At 43.2% G+C, this 25084-nt stretch overlaps 1 long non-coding RNA gene across 1 annotated transcript in view; it reads left to right on the forward strand.

The window, feature by feature from the left end:
• Window positions 1-16733, forward strand: part of LOC309541916 — a 61682-nt gene extending 44949 nt beyond the window's left edge. Inside the window, exons 2-3 of the long non-coding RNA XR_014224000.1 lie at window positions 12625-12726; window positions 16646-16733. This is a non-coding gene — a long non-coding RNA (uncharacterized lncRNA). The remainder of the gene's footprint in view (window positions 1-12624; window positions 12727-16645) is intronic.
• Window positions 16734-25084: the final 8351 nt, after the last annotated feature.

The following is a 25084-nucleotide window of genomic DNA, read 5'->3' on the forward strand; positions in this document are numbered from 1 at the left end:
GAATCACCTGTCCTTTCCCCTGCATTATCCGTGTATAAGATGACCCCCCCATTTTTCACATTTATTTTTAATTTTAAAAAGCCATACATGGAAAAATATGGTACTTCCAGAGTGGAATTTCAGTCTTAGAAAATACCCTTTGTGTACAAATGCTGTACACACCAGATGTCAGGGACTGGCAGGGCTCTGGCGAGTGTGTGGCGGAGGCAGGATGCCAGGGGATTGATCCAGAATAGGAGGCCAGCAATTTATGGGGTTTGGTGCCACCCACAAGGTAGGAGCAAGGGCAAGGCGAAAAGGAATGAACAGATCTATCAGAGCACACAGGACATGATGAGGGAAGAGGCTGTTCAGGCAAGGAATGGGGCAGTTGAAACCCCACCACGGTTTCAAATGTGTTATAAGCTTGCAACACCAGGTGGCACTGGAGAGCAGAGAAATTTCTTTGCCATTTTCCATAACATCCCCCCCCCTTTTTTGTTATAAGAATTTAATTTCTGACTTATTTGTAGTGGTCCCCCCGTCCCCCCCCCCCCGTATGTATGTAGATCCACCCTATGAGGCTCATTCCTGCAAGCTTACAACGATTTCATTTTGAGACTTTTCCATGTATCTGGTATAAGTTGCTATAACAATGGTGCACCTAGTTGCTGCCTTTCACCTGAATGGGATTTAGTTTTGCTTTCCCCCTTTCAGCTTTCTAACATAAAACAAATGCTGACTACACAATTTGCAATTTCAACTTTTTCCATCATACTTGGTCATAAGCCTGTGGCAGTTGGTGGGATAGGTCTGGTTGCCCGACCTCCTGTCATCATCACAGATGTGGCCTGTGTGGAGGGATGAGGGGTCAGTGTGGCACAAGTGTCAGAGCCACTCCGGTGTTCCTGCTGGTGCATTTGTACCACACCATCCTCATTAACAAACACCTTGTCCCTTGCCTTCCTGATACGCAATGCCATGGCAGCAATGGGAGGCCAGGTAAGCAGCGCTGCCCCAACAGCCATTGCTGTATAGTGTATTTGTGTTTAAATGATAATAGTTATTTCTAAATTTGCATCTAGGCATGCTAATTTGTATCCTATCGTGTCCCCTTTTTTGGCAATGGCCTGCATGTGGCCTGCATGTAAGGAAAAGATATAGAAGACAATCATGGTGAAACTTTATTGCGTTGTCCAGGGGTGGACTTTGGTCTTTCAGTTTTTAGTGGCACTCTGTGCAAGGCCATCATTCGATGTGCCCCCCCCCTTCACCTTCCAGGGCGGGGGAACCAGTTGAGCTGCCCTAAATCCACCTCTGCATTGTCTGATGTTTTCTGATTCTGCACCTTCCATAATGATAAGGTCAAACTACATGTTAATCTGAAGTTGTATAAATGCATCTGTCTCTTTATATTTATTTTAAACACTGGCTTTGGAGAAGGGCCAGTCCAGATAAGACCTGAGGGCGAGGGAGTTGACTCTTTCTCCCTGCACCATTTTCCTTATTAAAATTACTCCGATCCAACCCATTCCTCCCCAAACTGAAACGGTTGTGAGGTAAGGACAAATTGGCAGTGCTCAGCAGCAAAATGTCACAGATTTGGGTTCAGGGCACTGTGTTGGGTAGTTGCCTTGCTCCAGAGCATGCCAACATATTTGTGGGTGATTTAGAACAGTCCCTAAGTCCCTCTCTTCATTCATTGATGACTTCTTTAGCATCTTTATTCATTTGACATGATTCTATATATTTATTTCTGCCCATATCTATTGCTGACTCTTACATTGCTTGATCTCGTGGCCTCATTTCTGTGGTCAAAATGTATATTCCATACCTTTTTAGGTGATCCCACATCTCATGTTTTGTTTGTTATTCTTAGAATCATAGAATCATAGAGTTGGAAGAGACCACAAGGGCCATCGAGTCCAACCCCCTGCCAAGCAGGAAACACCATCAGAGCACTCCTGACATATGGTTGTCAAGCCTCTGCTTAAAGACCTCCAAAGTAGGAGACTCCACCACACTCCTTGGCAGCAAATTCCACTGTCAAACAGCTCTTACTGTCAGGAAGTTCTTCCTAATGTTTAGGTGGAATCTTCTTTCTTGTAGTTTGGATCCATTGCTCCGTGTCCGCTTCTCTGGAGCAGCAGAAAACAACCTTTCTCCCTCCTCTATGTGACATCCTTTTATATATTTGAACATGGCTATCATATCACCCCTTAACCTCCTCTTCTCCAGGCTAAACATGCCCAGCTCCCTTAGCCGTTCCTCATAAGGCATCGTTTCCAGGCCTTTGACCATTTTGGTTGCCCTCCTCTGGACACGTTCCAGTTTGTCAGTGTCCTTCTTGAACTGTGGTGCCCAGAACTGGACACAGTACTCCAGGTGAGGTCTGACCAGAGCAGAATACAGTGGCATTCTCTTAGAATGCCAATGGCGCCCACCTGAGAGGTGCCCTGAAAATACCATTTGTTTGAATTTAACGCTGACCACTGCAAGGCATATACATCCTAATGAAGATCATTATCCTTCAGTTTTGCCAACATTCTTTAAAAGATTCCTTATTCAAAACACGGAATAATCTTAAGTATGGGACTGAGAAAACTAAGCTCGTCCCTGTAGGCTAAGCACCAGACTTGGCTTCATCAATTCTGCTGAAGATTCATGTACTGTGACAATTACCAACATTCTTGAACAAAAAAATGCATTAAAAGGCACACATGGCAACTGCACACTGGTACGCTTAATACTTTGCTTTCACCTATTCAGTCATATATAACCATGCAGGAATAGCAAACCCATCTATTACTAAATTCACATGGAAAATAGACTTGAACAAGAAAAGGCATATTATTTGTGAAATAACACTTCTGTCAGTATTCTCTTACCTTGCTCCTTTCCGCCCCACAACAAGCCTGTACAGAACCTCCTAAATTATCTTGGGTGCAGAAAGTCATAAGTCTACTGTTTCCAAGAACACAGAAGCTTTAACAACACTATGATAGATCTATGATAGATCACATTTCCTGCAGTTAAGGTTGCTACCAATGTTCAAACGGTTTCTACTTGGAGAAATGATTTTTCTAACAAAGCTGGCACAGTTAAAGAAGGTACTGCGATACTTACTTTGTCTCCCTTGTTCCATGAGACCAGAATAGGAACAAACAACACTGAACACCCAAACAAACAGGATGCCTGTTTTCCTGTACCATACACTGGCAGACGACACAACATCCATGTTACCTAGAGACCACACAATAGCTTCATTTACATTCACTCAGCACTTTCATTTTCAGAGCTGCTTAAAGAAAAGCCCTTATTTTCAAAAGTTTTTCTAAGTCAGCGGGGGGGGGGGCATCTTGGTTTGTCTAGTTCAGGGATCAGCAACCTTTTTCAGCCATGGGTCGGTCCACCATCCCTCAGACCATGTAGTGGGCTGGACTATATTTTGAAAAAATAAAATAATAATAATAAACAATGAACGAATTCCTATGCTCCACAAATACCCCAGAGATGCATTTTAAATAAAAGGACACATTCTACTCATGTAAAAACACGCTGATTCCCGGAACGTCCACGGGCTGGATTGAGAAGGTGACTGGTTTGTTGAAGGCGATTGATTGTTGCTCCCATTCACACCAAGGGAAGAGGAAAGTGGAAGCAATTGACCAAAGTGCAGCCACACATTGCCAAGAGGCCATAAAGTGTATGGCAGGGTTGCCAGTCTGGGTTGTCCCTGCCTATGGGCTCCTATGAAGGACTGCAGGTGCTGGGTAGTTTGTGGCATAAACCATGGCTTATTGTTACATTTGAAGGAAGTTAATGCATGGTAAACTGACTTAGAAGCAGTTTTTCTGGTTTAATGCTTGTTTTTGGCAACAAGGTAGGAATCTATCCAAGCCAATCAACAGATGAACCATTTGACTATAGTTTAGCCCACAAAAGCTTGTGCCGTGCTATGCTTATGTTAGAAAGCTCCTTGGCTTAGTATTAAAATGTGGACTTTTAAATATTGTATTCATAACCACCTTATGGACACTCATTTGCAATTTAGGCAATATTTTCCCTCACCCCCACCCAGGAGTGGCTATTTTAAAATAACATGGGAAGTGATCCATAAGCTGTCTATGAACTTAATATATTAATTTTTCTCAGTGTAACTTTGTGAAATATCATGTAGTCCATTGGAAATGAAAACCCCATAGAAAGCATGGTGATGAATAAATCAGCAGTTGGTGGAGGGTTATTTTTACTTAGACAGTTTGCTTTTGCTACAGCTTCAGCTCTAAATGCCCAGAGACACACTCTAGTTGCTTTGAGCATTTCAATGGTGCCCCAGCTCTCTTAGCTTCACCTGCAATATCAGGGGAATGCAGCTTCCCTGAGTTGCTTCCTACCTGCTGATAACAATTCCATCCTCAGAATGCCATTTTGTTCTTTCACTAGCCTCCAGTTCTGATCTTCAGTTTTCTATGAAATTGTACAAATGTGTAGTCATTGCAGCTGTAAGATGATTAAGAATTTGGGAGAGAAGATGTACATTTTCACAGCTGGAAAAATAGGTTTAAATGTCTTTGACTGATGTTCTCACAACAAAACCATCAAAGATCCCGTGGGATGCTCAGTAATTGACCTATGGAAAAGACATCACAACCTGAAAAAGAGAAAATGCATGTACTTTTGTAAACCCCCAAAAAAATATTTAATAAAAATCATTTTTTTAAAAAAAAGCACACAAGACCTCGTTGCTGTGTAAGCAAGTCAGTGCCTAGATGGGAGACTTCCTCAGGTGTGACACCTTGGGTTTCAGGATGGAAATTGGTGGGATATACATAAAGACAGGAAATAAATAAATCTGCCATATTCACCTTCCTTGCCAAATCAGTTTGTACAGGAATTTGTTTTAGGGAGGGAGGAAAACTGCCTGCTTCCACCCAGGGGTGGAGGAAACTGCTTGGGCACCTGGGGTGGCGCGCCCAGGGGTGGGGTGAGCTGCTCATAGTGACAGGGCCTCCAAAGTCTGCCTGCCTTCTCCCACTCAGCCGCCCTACAGCTGGGGGGGGGGAGGCAGCAGGTGGGCCGTTTGGGCAGCGCAGAGCCTGCGGCACCCAACCCACCGTGTCTCTCTCAGGAGAGATGTGTGGCTTGGGCGCACTGCAGGCCCCATAGTGAGTGCCGCCCAGCATTTTGTCACACACCCCAGTGGTGACACCTGGGGCTGTCTGCACCCACTGCAGCCCCCTTCCTCTTCCTCTGCCCCTGCTGCCACCCTGGAACAGTTTCTGTAGACTTCTATTACTGGAGTCCACTGAAACATCTGGAGGATCCCAGAGGAGTTTTCCCAGGCTCTGAAACAGGCCTTGATGTTTGTTTTTTCTGTGTGTGTGTGTGTGAGTGAATGAATGAACAAACGAACGAATGAATGCCGTGGATGCCTATGATACACTGGACAGCACTGGAGGCCAGTGGCAGAGCTTCAAGCTCTAGCACCGGGGGGTGGAGAGTAGGTGGGGGTGGGCTGGCACACATCCTGGGGGCGTGGTGTGGTGCCTGCAGGGGCGTGCACCCAGCACGGGCGGGGGGGGGGTCCTTCCTGTGAGCTGCTAATGGTGAGCTATGTGACATTACCCCATATTATGCTCCCTGTGAGGTAGGTTTGGCTGGTAAATCCTGACTGGCCTAAATTTGATGTCTGAGTGAGGCTTTTAGCCTTGATAACCCAGTCAAAGACCTGATCTACACATGCATGTTCATGAGGTGGTACAAGAAGTTCTATTCCCCAGGCTGCAGGTGGGGATGCAAACAAACAAACCTCACACATCAAAGATATGTTAGCCTAGCCTGGAAGTTTTGTATTTTCAATTTTATTTGAATTTATTGCATAAAAAATGTGATTCCTACCACGAGCATTGTGTATCTGAAGTGGTACAGTCCATCTTACCACCTCACATTCTGCTGTGTGTGTTGATCACGTCTGAGTCCAGGACTCAATCTAGCACATCAGACTAGCTTATCACAGTTGCCTCTCCTAAGCTCCTTCTTTCTTCTGTTGCTTCGCCCAATATTGGAATTCAGATGGTAAACTCCTCAGAGAAGAGACATGACTCTTTTTGCTGAAGTTACTCTGTAAAGAACTATGGTCGTAATAATTGATAAGATAACATGAGAAGAAACTGAAGAAGGTTGACTACTTTGAGGGGAGGGATTTAAATGCTCTTTATTGATTTTATTAAGTATTACAACTATTCCATTCGTTGTTGAAAAGAAAAGAAAAGAAAAGAAAAGAAAAGAAAAGAAGAAAGAAAGAAAGAAAGAAAGAAAGAAAGAAAAGAAAAGAAAATCACGAGAAACCAATACATGATAAAAAGATTCAACATCATATGTCTCCGATACATTAAATCACAAATAAATAACCTTCTCATTGAATGTAACTTCCATCCACCTCACTGTAAGTCCTTTCTTCCTTCTTTAACTTCATCCTTTTTCACCTTATAATTCACCGGTATTGTATGAAATACATTGTCTGTCTGTCATATAATTTGCAAAGATTAATCGAAACACATTAAAGCTTTTACTTGGGAACAATGTTTTTTTTAAATACACTCTATAACACCCACTCTTTTTTAAACTTTTGATTTGTTTTATTCCTAATTATTTCTGTCATCTTTGCAAGTTCTAAATACTCAAATAGTTTCATCTGCCATGACTGCCATATCTGCCATAACTCTTTCATTAGAATTTTCTCTTCCTTCAAAAGAGAGAGATCCGGCATATGCATGGTGGAATCTGCATCTTCCTCCAAACTGAGTATACATATTCTTCCCGCTGCGGCAGGCAGGTAAACAGTGTTTCCATGTGCCCTGGTTTCCATCACAGTGTCCCATTGTGCCAGAAGTGGTTTAATCCTGCTGGCCACATGACCTGGAAAGCTGTCTGTGGACAAACACCGGCTCCTTCGGCCTGAAAAGTGAGATGAGCGCCACAACGCCATAGTCGCCTTTGACTGGACAACCATCCAGGGGTCCTTTACTTTTTTACCTACATATTCATCCAACCCATGTTGCATTTTTAGACTGTAAATATGCAAGAGCAAGTCCTGTGTCATCAGATGCAACCATTCCAGAATAGGAGAAGCGAAGTTAAGGTTTGCCTTTTACGCTGGGCTGTGTCTGAGCTTGTCCCATAGGGATTCTTTTTCAATGTGTGTCTGGGAGATAGACTTGACCATAATTTCAGATTCAAAGTAAAGGGACCCCTGACCGTTAGGTCCAGTCGCGGACGACTCTGGGGTTGCGGCACTCATCTCGCTTTACTGGCTGAGGGAGCCAGCGTTTATCCACATACAGCTTCCGGTTCATGTGGCCAGCATGACAAAGCTGCTTCTGGCAAACCAGAGCAGCGCTCGGAAATGGTGTTTACCTTCCCGCCGGAGCATTACCTATTTATCTACTTGCACTTTGACGTGCTTTCGAACTGCTCGGTTGGCAGGAGCAGGGACCGAGCAACGGGAGCTCACCATGTCAAGGAGATTCAAACCACCAACCTTCTGATCGGCAAACCCCAGGCTCTGTGGTTTAGACCACAGCGCCACCTGCATGCCAATTTCAGATTAGTAGAGGTGTTTTGTTTGTTTGTTTGTTTGTTTGTTTGTTTGTTTGTTTAATTAATTTTTAAAAAGGGAAAATAAACTATATTGAGTGGATGAACTGGATAGCTCAGTTGGGAAGAGCTTGAGACTCAATCTCAGGGTTGTGGGTTTGGGCTCTACATTGGTTGAAAGTTTCCTGCACTGCAGGGGGTTGGACTCGATGACTGGTGGTCTCTTCCAAGTCTACGATTCTATGATTTCCTGTTTCCCAGTCTCTATCTAGGCAGCTCAGATTTGCAGGCAAAGCTGAATTTCATTTTGAAGCAAAAAGAGTCATGTCTCTTCTCTGAGGAGTTTACCATCTGAATTCCAGCAAGCTCTGTAACTAATCCTAATGCAATAGTTGCCCAACTATGTAATGAATAGGGTTTCTTCTTCTTCTTCACCGTTTTTCAGTAAGCAAGTTAATAGTGCAGCCATAATGTGGGTCTCCCTTTGATGGATCTGAATCTGATGTACAGTCATGCTTCATACTTGCTCCTTGTTAATATTACTCAGGCATTTACATATCCTCTCCCATGACAATTTCCTTTGTCAAACACATACCAAATGTTACAGGGTGTGGAATAAAAATAATAAAAATCATGTTGGCTAAATGCAGAAAAAAATTCTGAGAGCTCCACACACACTAACAGTCCATACTTGTGGCACAGGAGAAATAACCCTCAAAATTCTCAGGCTGTATAATCCCATGCATGTTTATCCGGAAGCAAGTCACACTCTGTTCAATGAGGCTTACTCCATAGTGAGTGAGTTGCGGTTGGCAGCCTTCATCGTTGTGTACTTTTAAACATGCATCTGGATTTGTAGTAGTGCCCTGCAGGGGTGATAAACTGTGTATCTGATTGTAAATCTCTTGAAGCCATCTACCAAGTTGCTGCATTCATTTTCAGAAATTAATTTTTAAAAGAAGCCATTGTTTCTGCAGGCAGCAAGTGAATTCCATCCCACCCATATTTTACAACACCACTGCAAATTATTCCATTTAAATCCATAGTCACGTCTGCATCATTATTCCTACATTATTGTGTGTGAGAGATATTAACCTTATGAAAATTAAACTCCAAAAAAACTTCCCAGAATGCTTCCTTTTTACTTTAACTCAAACCGCTCTTGACAGGAATGTCTTCCTTTATCCCATTGTGACGTGGATTTTTGACGCAGAAAGCCAGTCCTTGGGATCTTTGTTCTGAAGTCAGTGCGCCACAGGAGGCAGGCGTGTTTGGTCCTGATACTCATTGCTGCTTTAGTAAACCATTGTTTGGTTATGAACTTCAAGTTACCAGCCAGCAGAGCAGAGGAGAGTATGAGTCATTAAGTATATTTCTTTATTTATATGGTGCATATTAATGGTTGCAAGAGAAATGTGATTTTCTCTAGTTCTTATGCATGTTTATCACTCTACACGATGACTCATAGATATATATGGGAACAAGAAAGCTTTGCATCTGAGCTGATATGAGACCTCTATTTCTGGCATTAGATCTGTGTTGGCCTATTCATACCGACCTCACCACTTGATTCTGCATTCATGAGGTGGTGAGCCCACCTGTATAAACAAATTCTTAAGGTCACAGTAGAAGCAACCTCCCCGCCCACTTTCGCTGTAGGGCAAGAGCTTTTCTTTCTTCCTGCCTTGCTTTGTGCCTCTTTAAAATGTTTCTCACACTAGCTGGGTGTGTTGACTTTTGACTTTTGCCTGACATCTGTGAAGTGGGGAAAGGGTCTCAATGGCGGTGGGACTACAGTTCTCAACAGTTCTGTGGTTGGACTACAGTTCTCAACAACCTTTATCATTGGCTTTGTTGGCTGGCGTTGTTAGGAATGGAATCAAGCATCATCTGGAGGGCCACAAGCTCCCTATCCTGATCTAAACCGAGAGCTGTGTGTGGGGTGGTATAGGCAAGCCCTCTGTGTGTCGCAATAAATGCTTTGAGGTTTATAAGCAGCGTTTTCCTTCTAGGAAAAAAAGGTCTGGTACTCATCATGAAGTTGTTACAGCAAGTGCCACAGTTTTAGCCAGTGCTTTTCTTCCAGAAAAAAAGATGCCGGTACTGTGTACCCTTGAGTACCCTCCAGAAAAAAGCACTGTTATAAGTATTTCTATATAAATACAGCTCACCAAATGAATCCTCTTGGATTGTATGGTTACATTCAGGATCCTACACTCTTCCCAATATCCCCAGCTAGGTGGGATCTCCCTATTACCAAGTAACCTTTTCTCCCTAGTGAGCATCATGCTATATTTTGCACTCAGGTACAAATACCTAAGTACAAAATAGATATACCACACCATAAGCACTCTGCCACTAGCATTTTCACTTCAAGTGTGAAAATGTCTAAGTTTGGCACAAATATTTAGTCTACATGGAGGGGTGGGTATGTAAAAAAAAAAAATCACTACTTAGACCTTTAACATGGTAGATAATGTTGCTTTCTCATCTTGTGCACCTACTTTTTAATGAAATAGCACTGATGTTCACTGGAAGAATAAGTTCAGATATGTTTTGTACAGTAAAAATGTAAACCAATATTTTATGGTTTTAAAAAAATATCCACCCAGCAATAATGTGTCAGTGATGAAATATTCAACAGCATTAAATTCCTGTGCTAATTATCTTCCCACAGTTTAGGCAGGACATTTCACTATTCATTTTCTTTTACAGTTTTGTAATAAAATCTTAATTTTGCTTCACCAAGGCCTTACCTCAAAAGCTTGCTAAACAAAACGTTGTAAACTAAGCCAAACATAACCAGTCAAGTGTCTGTAATAAAAGGCTCTATTTGGATTTATTAGGCAAACATAAGAGGAAAGCTATTGCAGGAACAGATTTAATATATGGTGAATTTTATAATAAAACCAATATATCCAACCAGCTAGTATGTATTTCCCCCTACATTTTAGAGTTTTCTGTGAGGTTAACCCTGCTCATGGATTTGTTTGCATCACATTGTTGCTTGTAAATGGCCACATTTTTAACGATGCCTTTTCTTCTATAATTTTGCACCTATAAAGATTTGACTTCTCAAATGTCAGATTTTACCTAGATCATTCCAATGTCTATGTATACTTTAGCATGTACAATCAAAGCCATCAAACCTTTTCTTCTTCTTATGAATGGACACATCTGGTGCTCTATGTTGGTCTACAACTGTAATAAAGTGTTGATTGATGACATCTGGTGCTCAGCTTTTCTAATTTGGGGACTGGAGGAACAGGAAATTGAGTTATGCTCCCCTTACAGTATGAGCGAAGAGCAGACAACAAAGCCAAAGGTGTTGTGCCCGGTTATGTATATGTTTCTTAAAACTATATCTCACCCTTCCATTGAAAAACTCTGAAAGTACAGCTTTATGACTGGTAGAAACAATTTGATAATGCCCCCCAAACAAAAAGTGGTTTTGCTGTCCTGGAGCAAAGGCAGAGTTGGTGCCAATTTTGTTATTTTCACTGTGAACTTGGTCAACAACAGCTGATGATGGGAGGGGTGCATGTGCTACTGGGTTTACAAAAGTCCACTTCCATAATCCAATTGATCCAAATTTCTTTAAACTGTTGGAAGCTCACCATATTCAGCAAAAATGTCAAGATTTTGTATGTAACCTTCATACTTTGAAATAATTAAACACTTATTTGAATCTGGCATAACAAACACATCCCATAAAAATGGTGCTACTACAGGATCAGTCATAGCATCAACTGATTCATGTTTCTTCTCCATTGACATTATTTGTAATTTGTTGTCTTTCTTTGAAGCAGAGACCAGAAATCTCTACTTTCCACAATGATGATGCTTCAGCTTCATGACATGTTCAGCTTTTGTTCCTCACACCACTTGCCTGAAAACAAAGAGGAATTTTAGTATTAGAAATATTAGAAATCTTGCATATTATAAGTATAAAATTAGTCTGTGGCCTAGTAGAGTCTCATATGATTGATTAAGGGTGTGTGTGAAGGTTTTTGGTCATATTTGCAGGGACTGGATGACCCTTGGATCCCTTCCAATTCTATGATTCTGTGATCTTGGGGGGTGGGGTCATATTGACGTATATTTTGCTCTAGGATGCTTAGTTTGGTCAGAATTGAATATACACTTCCAGAGTTAACGCTAAATACCCGGTACATTACTTCTGCTAAATGAGCCACCAGATCTTCTGGAGGGCCATGAAAATTTGTGTCCGGGCTTTTAGACTTGCCTACTATCCATGTGTTGGGACGCCCATGTGTTGGGACGCGGGTGGCGCTGTGGGCTAAAGCCTCAGCGCCTAGGGCTTGCCGATCGAAAGGTCGGCGGTTCGAATCCCCGCGGCGGGGTGCGCTCCCGCTGCTCGGTCCCAGCGCCTGCCCACCTAGCAGTTCGAAAGCACCCCCGGGGGCAAGTAGATAAATAGGTACCGCTTACCAGCGGGAAGGTAAACGGCGTTCCGTGTGCGGCTCTGGCTCGCCAGAGCAGCGTTGTCACGCTGGCCACGTGACCCGGAAGTGTCTGCGGACAGCGCTGGCCCCCGGCCAATAGATGTGAGATGGGCGCACAAACCCCAGAGTCTATCAAGACTGGCCCGTTCGGGCAGGGGTACCTTTACCTTTTTACTATCCATGTACTGTCTGAAACCAAAGGGGCATATTAGTTGCCAGATATAACATTTCTGTCCACTAATAACAGTATTCCAATTTTGAAGTACTTCATTCTAAACATCAAAACCCGTCTTAAAAATAATTTGTTAGTTTTTTGTTCTTTACTAATTCTGCCTCCTTAAAATTATATTGAGGGGTTCCCATCAATAATTAGAAAAAATGGCAGGTAATGGGTAACGCTTTGCTGTGTGATTGGTTGAAAGAGGCTTTTGTTTTGCTGTAGCATTATACATGGTGGCTAGACATGATTTGGCAGCACACTAGAGATTATGTATAAAATAGCTAATAATGGCTTTACATCCTCCCTTTGTTGGACTCCTTTCCTTCTCTCTTAGGAATAATTTTCCTCTTTCTCCAACAGCTCATCTCCAAAGAGCCTAACAGCAGTCGAGCCATTGAAAAGCTGCAGTCAGAGCACACAAGCAGACGACAGCACATGGAAGACCTAGAGGCAAGGCTAGAGGTCAGTGTCTTTCAGTTTGCTGGTAATTGAATTCCGGAGTTACTATAAAGCAGAATTTGCAGAGGCAGATGGACATTTCCATTTAATTTCCCTGTATGATTTTTTTCTGCACCTAATGTTAAATTGTCTGTTTCATAAAGATGGTCATGTTTGCCATTCGCAATGCTTGAAGTTAGGGTCCTTAGAGAAATCCTCTTTTTCTCTTTGTTTGTTTTTGTGGGTTTTTGTTTGGTCATTTCTGAAAGAACAATCACACTGAGGCTGGTACATTAGCACTGTGTGTCAAGACTAGCATATTGGTAGTGGCAAAGAGAGAGTGTTTTGATTGAGAGGGATGAAATAAATGTATGCATCTGAATAGGTGACTTTCAAATGCTGCATGAATAGAAACTGTTACAGGAAATCATGACAACCCATGTACAAGAGAGTTGGACAAGAAAATCACTGCTTTTCAATCAGCCTGGCATAGTTTCATTATATACATAACTTTGATAGAACATGGTTATAGGTTACCAAGAGCACATGGTGATTTGTGGAGGAAACCTTTGTTTAGAAACTGAAATGACCTAAAAGTTAAATGTAATTAAATAGACATTTGGTCTCTGGGGGATGGTTAAAAAACTGCTGTATATGAATCACTGTTTGTGACTGATATATAGCAAATAAAGAAAAACACAATGTTGGAGAAGAAATCCTGCTGTCCCAAATTTAGTTCCTCCATCCCAGGAAGTTGACAGTGGTGTGCGAACATTCATTTATTTATACCAACCTATTACTAAAATCTCTGGGTGGCTCACGAGGTAAGAATAAAATCTAAATACAGCGTAACACTCACGTTGTGGAGGGGAAGAGCAACATACAAACAAAAAGCTAAAACAGATTAAAAGGGAAATTTAAAAAGCTTTTTACCTGAGACTGAAATTGTACCAAAGAAGATTCCAGGTGAGCCTCAGTGCAAAGGGCATTCCACAGCTGGAGAAGCACCACCGCAAAGGCTTCTCACCTATAAGCCACCTGCCACACGGAGCAGAGGCAGTCCTTCAAGTATCCTGCTTCCAAGATCTTAAAGGTCAAAATCAGCACCTTGAATCATGACCAGAAATGGACTGAGAGCCAGTGAAAATGGTGTGCTATGCTTGTATGTAGCACCCAGTCCCAGTTCACAGTCTTGTATCCATATTTTAAACTAACTGAAGATTTCAGGCTATTTTCAAAGGCAGCCTCACATAGTGCATTGCAGTAGTCCAATTGGGAGAATACCAACTCATGGCTAACTGGGGCAAAACCATCTCTGTCCAGGTAAGACCATTGTTTTCATACCAGCCAAGATTGGCAAAAGGCTCTTGGGCTGCTTCAAGAAGTGTTTGCAATCACTCAGCATTGGTGTTCACACGCTTGAGGTGAGACAATTTTGTCTACCTGGGTTCTGTCATAACCAGCAACTTCTCCATCGATGCTGAGCTAGACAAGCACAGTTCTTTTTTCTGAGGGTGCTCAAAGGTTTGTGTTGCTACTTTTCATGCATTTACATGCTGGACTTTTTTGCTCTTTGTAGTCTGTAGTTTTGATAGCTTGTGTGTTTAGTTTAAATGTTTTGCTGTATTCATTTCGTCTTTGTTGTACTGGTGACTTTAAATTACTGTATGAAAAAGAAAATAAAAATATCGACTTCCGGTTCGGCGCCAGCGCTAATGGCTGCTCCCTCTCCGAGCTCCGGAGAGAGGACGGCTCTGCGAGTTCGGGTCTGACCCGCTACGGCAAGCGGGGGACCCCTAAAATCACAGGAACGGAGCCTGTGAACAAGGAGATTCGGTGGGCACCTGAAGCGCCCCCCTTTACCGCAGAAAGAGCCTTTTTAAAGGCTCCGGAACGACAACGGGGAGCGCGGTGCTGAGAATCGCTACCCAGCCCGCAGGGTGAAGCCGCGTCGCCATTAGTGGAGAGCGCCGATTCCCTTCCTGAATAATCTGGACAAAAAAGACCCGTGAGTAAGATTGAACCTCTATTCGTGCCAAAACTACTTGAAATTAGGCTGAAAACGGGAAAGGCGAAAATTAAGGAAGTCTGCCTTCCCCCGACTGCATGACAATTAAAGCAACGAAAGTTACTGAGCTGCATCCGTATGGGATATTGTTTTTAACTGCTTGAATCCGACATTTGGACTTTGACTATCCCCTCTAGCTTGCAGGGCAGAGGGGAGGAATAAGTGACTTTATAAGCTGCATGACCAACTTAAAGGAAAGGGAACTCTCTGCAGCCTTCAACCTGGCACAAACTGCTATTAGAACAAAGGAACACTGAACTGACTTGAGACTCTTGTGAAAGTAACAAAGTGGAAGTCTCATTGCTTATTTGATACAAAGTTTTGGGACTTTGTGGACACAATATATCAGGGAAGGCTGGGACTTTATCTATTGGGAAAGTGTTGCAATATACATATAGAAGCCTCCCGATAAATTTGCTTTTTAAATACTCTTTGCCTTTGTTTGCGGACATCTTGATTTGCTCCCTCTAGAGGGTAAATTAAAAGTTGCTACGCTTTGGGACAGTGGAATTTTCCTTGAGGAGAAGGCTCTCGTGGGAAACGACCTTGGGATATGAGTGGCCCAGCAGACGAGATAAGCACGAGAGCCAAGACAAGGCAATATCAACAACAGCTACAGCAACACAAGAAAAGAATATACATTTTGCTGACAGAAAGGAGGAATTATAGCAAAACCACAAGGTCAAGCAATGTGAATGTTTAGGATATATTAGATTTGAGTAAGGGTAATATGTGAAGTTTTTTATAAGTTGAGTAACTTTAATGTCTTGTGCTATTTCATATAGTTTTGGGTGTTGTTTATTTGTGTCATTATTCTCAACATTCCATTTTGTGCTCTGTGTGTGGACAAATCTAGTCTAGTCCTTATTGGAGATGGATGGATGGATGGATGGATGGATGGACGGACGGACGGACGGACTCAGTTCCAGTGTGGAAGTAATCCAGGCCAAATGGATGTCTATAGCCCTGCAGTGAGCTGAATTTTGTTCTTGCTTGGTGATCACACAGCAAAAGAGAGGGCATTTCCACCCTTTAGTCTGACAACATAACAAAAGTATCTGAAACAATATGTCAGGCTTTGGGGAAACAGCTTCCACCCTTGTCACTTACTTGTCTGGAAACCTGATCTCGCAACCATTTGGCCTTCTGTGTAGCTACCATTTCTGCTCTCCTTGACCTTGGACTGAGCGCTTGGACACTTTCCAGTGAAAGGGAATCTGTTAATTTTCTCTCTCCCTGTTCTTCTTCTCCTAGCTGTTCCCCACTCAGTTCCGCCCAGCTGTTGTATTCCAAACTATATCCCTCTGTAAACCACTGCTCCAAATCTATACTGCTCCACTGCTCCTGGGCAGCTTCAGGATTCTTTGTCAGGAGAAGGGGGAGGCGGAGACCCCCACCATTCTTCATCAGAGTAGCTCTCCTCAGCCTGGTCTCTGACACAATAAATAAAATATTGAGAAACACACAACTTAACTGAACTATTTCTACGTAAATCACCAGATACAAAAACCAACAGCAACACCTTCAACCAACCCCCCCAAAAAACAACACCCTCCCCCAACACACTTCTGCAGTCATTAACCAGAATACTGGCAGTTGGGAGAAAATTTTCCATCCATAGAATGGTAGTAGCTGGAAGGGGACCTCAGGGATTAGTACTAGTAATAGTATTACTACTATTTATCACCTGCAGGTCATAGGGTGGTTCACAACATAAAAATACAAAATGAAAGCACAAAATACATAATAAAGCAAAAGCAAAATCTGTGCAAAAAGACTGCCAAGGCAGTTGGTTCCATCCTCAAACAGCTCATGCCTTCAATAAGTTCTTCCTACTGTTTAGTAAAAGCTTTCTCCTCTCACCCTCTGGAACAGGCTTCACCAACCTGGCACCTTCTAGATATTTTGGATTCCAACTCCCAGCAGCCCCAGCCAGCTTGGCTGTATCAGCTGATGAGAGTAGCAGTCTAAACTACATGGACAGCTTGATGTTGGCAAAGAGTGCCCTTGAACAGGGCATCCAAGACTGTGGTTCATGGACCACCATTGGTCTGTGAGTTTCATTCAGATGGTTTGCAGCATGTCCTCATTAAATATTCATATTGAATTTTGCTTTTTTTATTGCTTCTTTTAGTTCTTATGTTGTATGCTCTTGTACTGCGGTTTGCATTCTATGGAATGCAAATTGTAATACAGTAAAATGCAATATAAGAAACAAGAGCAGCAATAAAAATACAATTAAAAATCATATAGCAGTTAGCACAGAGCATTGCAATTGCTGCAACAGGCAAAAAAGTCAATAGCAGGTCTGGCAAGACCTTCATAATTTTTCAAGTGGGAAAATGGTGCGAGCCACTGCTCTTGAGCAATGCCAATGGTTGGGAATTGCAAGAGTGGGGAGTTCTGCTGCCTCAGGTTCTGCTTCTTGGCTTGCCATGGGCATCTAGTTGGCCACGGTGAGAACAGAGTGCTGGACTAGATGGGTCCTAGCCTGATCCTAACCATTTTGTTTATTTAGCACAGATCATATGTAGCCCATCATAAGCGTAGGGAAATAGTAAGAGAATAATTGTGGAAGCAGGGTTGCATTTAGGTGTGAGCAGGCAAAATTCATCTTTACAAAGATTATGAAATCTCAACGCATTGTAGGGGGTTGGACTAGATGTCCCTTAGGATCCTTCCCAATATATTGTTCTATGATAGAGCAGGGCTTTGACATCCAAATACAATTTACGCTTTGGCTGCAGACCAGGTTCATGACTATCCACAGCAGACCTGTACATGGAATCTGTAAAACAGGAAAACCTGGATGTGCAGTACAATAACTGTAACCAGACCACTTTGTCAATATGCAGAGCAGCAGTTCAGTTTAGCAGCTCAGTGTCACATATATCAGAAGGAAAACAATTGGCAATCAGGCTGGGAGAGAGAAAGTTTTAAGGCAAGGTCAATTTTAAAGTATCAGCTCTAACTTTGAAAGCTTTGAAAATGGCCCAGTTTGCCTAATAAAATGCAGACCACCTTACAGTTGCAGCACAGTACCTCCTGGCTGAAATTAATGGGATAGCACAAACAGAGAATTGATATGTGAATGTCTCCTTCTGCGCTGCTGTGTTCAAAACGCGGGTGGCGCTGTGGGTAAAACTTCAGGGCCTAGTCAGCATCTAAAATGGCAAAACAGAAACAAAACCTATTTTGCAGGCCACGGTTTGGGAGGAACGTGCATAAATATAATGGAATTAATTCAGAGAGGGTGTAATGCCAGGGAACATTACACAGCCTAGCTGAAACCTGTCTTTTAAACTGCCTTTTTCTAAGTGCATGGAATATGCATTAGAAAGCACAAAATACATATTTAGAAAGCAAGGTTCAAGGAAAAGGCTTAATTTAAACACTCATGTTTTCATCTATGCTTTTTGATTCTTGTGGCAAGTTATGTAAGAATGTTAAGGAAACTTAACTCCAGGAAAACACTGGGAAGAGAACAAAAAACTCTGGTTGCTATAGCCTGAGGGAGGAAATTGCATGGATCTGGGAGGTATATAATGCTGTGCTGCAGAACCTCAAGGGGAGTCTTGCCATCCTACATATAACCATAAAACACTGTTGGTTGTAGTGGGAACCTATGCCTGTATGAAACCCCAGTTGATAAAATGGCTTTGGAGCAGGTGGATAGTTTCAATTATGCAGTAAATGCAGGCAGGGGGAGGCACAGAGGCTCTGTAGAAGGTGGGTTTGGCCAACCAGCTGCAGTTAGAAATCGCTTAAGCCCATACCTGTGAACCTTTCCTTATTTGGCGGGAAATTCCCTTATTCCAGCTCCATTTCCCGCTGCTTCCCGCTGCTATCCTGTATTGTTAGATATCCTGTAGACTGTCCCCAGGACAGGTGAGGCTGCTGATCCCTTATTTTTGAGGCTCCCAGGGACAGGTAAGGCTGCTGATCCCTTATTTTCAAATCTGAAAGTTGACAGCTATGCTTAAACCTAAATCATTTTTAATGCAGAGACTTTCATCAAGTTTCTCTTTTAAATCTCAATATGTAGAAGGCTTAGCATTATTATTCTTTAGATTGGAGGCAAGTAGAAGGCTTGTTGTTTTAGAAAGAGAGTGTTGAAAAGGTAGGTAGGTGAAGGTAAAGGACCCCTGAACTGTTAAGTCTAGACAAACTGGGGTACAGTACTTTTCAGGCTGAGGGAGCCAGCATTTGTCCACAGACAGCTTTCTGGGTCATGTGGCCAGCATGACCATGCTGCTTATGGTGCAACGGGACACCGGGACAAGTGCCAGAGCGCACGGAAGCACCGTTTACATTCCCACCACAACAGTACCTATTTATCTACTTGCACTGGTGTGCTTTTGAACTGCTAGGCTGGCAGGAGCTGGGACAAAACAATGGGAGCTCACTTTGTCGAGCAGTTTTGAACTGCCAGTCTACCGATTCGCAAGCCCAAGAGGCTTGCTGGTTTAGACCACATCACCACCCACTCTCCTATTTAAAAAGTAGTACAAGCAAAGTATTGTGTACACACTTCTTTTTAGAGCTGGCACCTCAGTCTAGGTTTACTACAATTCCCCTTGTATGTAAGGGGGCACCATGTAAGGGGGCACAACCTCCCCCACCTCGTGTTGGGCTAGAACTGTTTTTCTCGGCATGTGGAAATACATTTCCCATGATGCCATTGCCAACCAGCTGTGAATGCTCAGAGGCCTTTAGGCTTTGCCATGCTCACGTTGGCATCACTGCCCTTGGTACTTTTCTTGATTCAGACTTCATATGGGTGTATGAAGTAGAACTGTGATTTATTTTACAAATGAGTCGTTGACTGGAACCAGGCAGTTGCTTGCTTCTCTTTCACTCTTTCTCTAGCGTTCGCTTCAGGATGCAAATGGGGCTCTGGAACGGATCCCATGCGCATCCAGAGGTACCACTGTAGCCCATTCTAAATGTAATGGGAAACCAGAGTTTCCTGTTATCTGTTTTAGCCACAGTGAGAGTAGGTTTCATATGTTTTCCCTTCCCAATTCCCCCTCTTTCACTGTGGCTTTCCTTGCCAAGCACCATTAGGTCCAGTCGTGACCGACTCTGGGGTTGCGACGCTCATCTTGCTTTATTGGCCAAGGGAGCCAGCGTACCGCTTCCGGGTCATGTGGCCAGCATGACTAAGCCGCTTCTGGCGAACCAGAGCAGCGCACGGAAACGCTGTTTACCTTCCCGCCGGAGCGGTACCTATTTATCTACTTGCACTTTGACGTGCTTTCGAACTGCTAGGCAGGCAGAAGCTGGGACCGAGCAACAGGAGCTCACCCCGTCGCAGGGATTCGAACCGCCGACCTTCTGATCAGCAAGTCCTAGGCTCTGTGGTTTAACCCACAGCGCCACCTACGTATCCACTTATCCAGCATTCTCAACCTGTCAGTAGAATCACATGACTTGACTTCAAAAGGGAGAAAATAGACATCTGATTCAACATTCATCTGTCTGGAACTGCAATAGCCTGTGTTGCAAATATTTACATTATATAACTCATTTTCTGCAGTGCAGCTTGAGTTTCCACCAGATTCTTGTCATTGTAGGTGTGAGTCTTTCAGCAAAGGAGTTAGGGATACTTAGAATAAACTGTCCAACTACTGAGCAGAGCAAATAAAATATGCATTGAGCAAAGCAGTCCTTAGTGGCACTGGAATTACATTGCCAATAACTTCTTGTTTCAGCTTCCAAATGGTTCTCAAGGGGCAGCAACACAAATGAGGTAAACTGATGGTCAGCAGTATATTAAACTTATACTGCGGGTCATGTTCCTGGCAAACCGTAAGAAACATCTACACACAGCACAGACAAGGATGTAGGAACTTGTCTCATATGAAGCCCTGTTTCTGAGACCCGGTCTACACTTGCAGCAGTATGAATATAAATTAGGATGGAAAGTCATGAAGTCTTAGTTGTAGAAGGTAATGCATTACACTTCAGGTAGCAGAACCCCATTTTCCAGTCCTCCCCTGCATCTTTTTTAAAAAAACCCTTTCCTAAAAGTAGAAAACCAGCAGACAGAGAATATGCTGGGCTGGGCAAGACACTTTCTTGGTGATGTGCTAGATTTTTACTTGCAGGATTTTTGGGGGGCATAGCGTAGAATTAAAAATTGAATGCCTATCTTCTATTGTTGGATAGCTTTTGAATATAAATAAAAAAAGAAACCCTCTCCAAATTAATGCTCATCTGCAGTCTAGGGCAGAGTTAGTATCTATACCTAGCATCCCTGGGCCCGGTGCTCTTGTAGAGACCTCCACTGACATTTTGGACTTCCTGTTCCTCATCTCCAGCTCAGTGTTTGAGCAGCACTGGGTGACTGAATATAGCTGCCATTTTAATCTCCCATAATGCTTGTGTTATAGTGTCACTCTGGATTCTTGTAGGAAATAAAAATGTGAAATGATCCCAGGCAGACAAGCAAGCTCCGATAAGAATTAATGAGTCTCTGGCAGTTTTATAGTACATTTATTTGCAATTAACATCCAGAGAGCAGCTCCGAGCTTGCCGCTCTTAACTACAAGTTGGTCACTCTGAGTCTCCACCCCTTTCGCAGGATGAAGAGTACCAAAGTCCAGTCTTTCCTCTCTTGTACTTCCATTGCATTTTAACCCTTTCAGCTCTTCTGGTTCAGGGCGAAGGTGGGTATACTCCCCCCCTCAAACAAAGAGCCCTCTAAACGCTGCCTCCCTCCTGGTTGCATAGCAACCCCCTCAATGCCATCTATCTCCTCCCCTCCCTCTGCCTGCGAGCTCCCCAAGTCTGCTGCTCTATCTGAGTCTGGGAACTCTTGATGAAGGGAAGCCAAACTAACCCACGCCTGCTCTGTCTGTGATGGCATTCCCACGCCTCCAGAGTAAGACTCTGGCTCCCTCTGTACTGGCATTCCTGTTGGGAATACTGCCAGGGAGATATAGTCCATCATGGCCCCAAGCCGGCTGCCGGACGTCCATCGATCTCCCGTAGACAGGCAGATCCAGCAGTTAGCGACACGAAGTTCCTGGAAATACCTAGCCACATTCCAGGGTTTGTGCACACTGTTTATCAGCAGATAAAAGCACAGCCAAAAGTTGCACCGCAGAAGAGCATTATTTTCAGACTTTATTTAGTATTGAACAGAACAAAGAAAAACATGACCGTTCTGTGTCAGTGACTCCGACCGACTGAGAAAACGAAAGGAACAGCAGAACATAAACATCCTGTGAACAGGACATGCGCAGACTCTGTGACTTACAAAGCCTGCTCCCTTTTAAGGTGGAACGGAAATATCCTAACAATTCCTTCATCTCCAGTCAGACTCTTTGCAGGCGTTCGATTCAGCCATGTCCCTGACAAAATGGCAGCCTTCAGCTACCTAACACTGGTATGGAAAAGGGCCATAGTTTAGTGGTAGACCATCTACTTTGCAGGTTCAATCTGGTCCCAGGTTCCATCCCCAGCATCTCCAGGTAGGGCTGGGAGAGATTCCTGTCTAGAATACTGAAGAGTCAGTGCCTGTCCCGGCAGACCAGTGTTTCTCAAACTTTGTCCCCAGCTGTTGTTGGACTACAACTTGCATCATTGCTAACTAGCAGGGCAAGTGGTCAGGGATGATGGGAGTTGTAGTCCAACAACAGCTGGGGACAAAGTTTGAGAAACACTACTGAGTGAGATGGACCAGTGGTCTGACTCAGGCAGTTCCTATCTTCCTGTGTTTGCCCATCACCACTGCCAGGTGAGCCCACAAAAGACCAACAATGGAGAAAGAGTCCCACAAGAGGGCACTTTGCCCAGGGCCCCCTCAAAGCTGGAGATAGCCCTGGACTTACTCCATTTCTCTGTATGTGTAGACCAAGCTTAACATTATATATTCAGAGATACAAAAAAGAGTATAAAGACACACTGCGAAAACCTCAACAAAGAACTGCTGGTTACAGTACAGATTGAGCCTTCTGCAGAGTGCTTTAACCCTTGACCCAGACTTCTGCATTCTCTCCAAGCTCCTTTGTCCATGGAACATTAAGAGGACAGAGCAATAAGGGCGCCATGCAGATCTGAGAAATTGCCTCATAAAAGATGTGGGAGGTAATGAAAGATGAAGTTTATTGCCATTCCCATTTAGGTCGTTCATTCAACTTACCCAAAGGATCAGACTGGTTACCTGAAGAACGTCCTTGACTTCTGGGAAGAGCTGCCTTCCAAACTGTTAGTTTGTGACTCAAGCACCCAGGAGACCCCATCCTTTCTGGGCCCTTTCGTGGTAGCAGCAGCCTTGAAGAAGCATCTGTCACATCAGGACAGAGAGCTTTGAGTGATATGGATCTTGCTGTACTTTCTGCACTATTTCCTACAATGAACACTTATAGGCTACCAGTTTTCTTAAGGTGCTTTGTCTGAAAGCACCTCTGATATAACATAGGGCTTGTCTAGTTAGTAAGACGAGATTAAAACTGGAGAAGAAGTAAATACTGTCTATGATTTAAAAGGTGTGATCGTAATGTTAAAGGGAAAAACTGGAGTGTAAAAAATGTTTGTGAGTAGCAGTTCTCCCTATGGGGCTATGTAACATTCGTCAGTTTCTTACAATGTGTACAGGAACAATTGTATGAAGGACCTCCATGCCAGCACCTCATGCGTTCTGCTGGCTGCTGGCATTAAGTGGAGATTCCTCATGCATTCTGGTTGGCTTACCTGCCAAGAGGCTTGCAAACACTGTGGCCCACTTGTGGAGCTCTTTGGTGACTTCCACGTAGGAACTGTGAGTTATGAAAGGCTACTGTTACAGGACAGGGGTAGAGAATGCACACCCCTAGTGTGGGTCATTATTTCAGTCAAACCAACAATTTTTGCTTTGCCATATGGGCACATGAAGGGGCTGACCCTCACAGAGCTTTTATGTGAAATTTGCTAGAGATCACTCTGGAGATCACTTCCTTTGTCTGCCTTGGCAGGAAGCTATACTACATACTCCATTCCTAGGCAGCCTCTCTTCATCATGTGTCAGGGACTAGCTGGTTAGTATACCATTTCTGTAATGTAATTTAAAAAGGGAAGGAAATTAAACATATTTTTTAAAGTAGTCTTTTTCCTTTGCTTCAACCACCATGCCTTCCATTGCTGGGATAATCATATTCTTGTTCCTCCAGGGTGGCTCATGTAACTGGTCTCACGTTAGCCCCCAAGCTTGGAGCTTTGGTCTTATTTTAATGGGAAGGCCATGAGGAGAGGATGTGTAAGCAAAAGATGTGCCAGAAGAACACAGCAGGCTGCTGAGAGGAGATATCCACAAGGCATTGACATTCTGCAGGGGGGAAGGGTAGGAATCTCTTTCAAAAGATCTCTTTTGAAAAGATCCTTGCCCCTCCAGTCCACAGAATTTCAATTCTCTGTACTCCCTGGGAAGAGACAATAATTCTTATACCTCTGTATTGTGGATATGCCCTCTCAACAATTCTCAGGATTCTTTGGGGACTCTATGACTGTTAATGTGGTATAAATCAATACAACATTGTATTATGGAGTGAATCATCTCAAACCTGAATCCAGAGAGATGTGTGTGTTCCTGCCCACCCATCAGCTACTTTGGTTCACAGAACCAAATCGTAGATATGCAACTAACATACTCAGAGTAAAGCCATTGGAAGTGCTCACTACACTTTTGTGACTTTTCTCAAAGAATCTTGGGAATTGTACTTAATTGAGGTGCTGAGAATGCTCTGTATCACAATTGCAGCTCTCAGGGAACGACAATTTCTTGGGCCCTTTGGGAAAAAGATAATGACTAGTTAATTGTGTGAAGCACAAAGGACGGGGAGAAATGTCTGTGGATCAAACTGTGGAACCCTGAGTGGGACATCATAGCAATGCAGAAACACAAATGATATTTACCATAGTGCATTTAGAGAAGGATGTATTTTGGGGACCACAACAGCAATGCAGAAACACAGCTGATATTGCCTATAATGTATTTAAGGAAGGATATCTTTCTTTGCGGGGAAGGGAGCAGCACAGGTTTTCCCATAAGTTTTATATTTTTTCCTTCTCACCGTATTTAATTAACAGTATACCATCAGCACCCGGTGCTTGACAGAGAGCTCTTTAAAAGGCACTGCTTTAGTAGCACATTCACCCCTAAAAGAATTATCCTTTTCTATGTCCTTCCCCCATAAAACATAGAATCATAGAATCATAAAGTTGGAAGAGACCACAAGGGCCATCGAGTCCAACCCCCTGCCAAGCAGGAAACACCATCAGAGCACTCCTGACATATGGTTGTCAAGCCTCTGCTTAAAGACCTCCAGAGAA

This window comes from Podarcis vaucheri, assembly GCF_965113315.1.
Source record: "Podarcis vaucheri genome assembly, chromosome: 10".
Lineage (NCBI taxonomy): Eukaryota > Metazoa > Chordata > Lepidosauria > Squamata > Lacertidae > Podarcis > Podarcis vaucheri.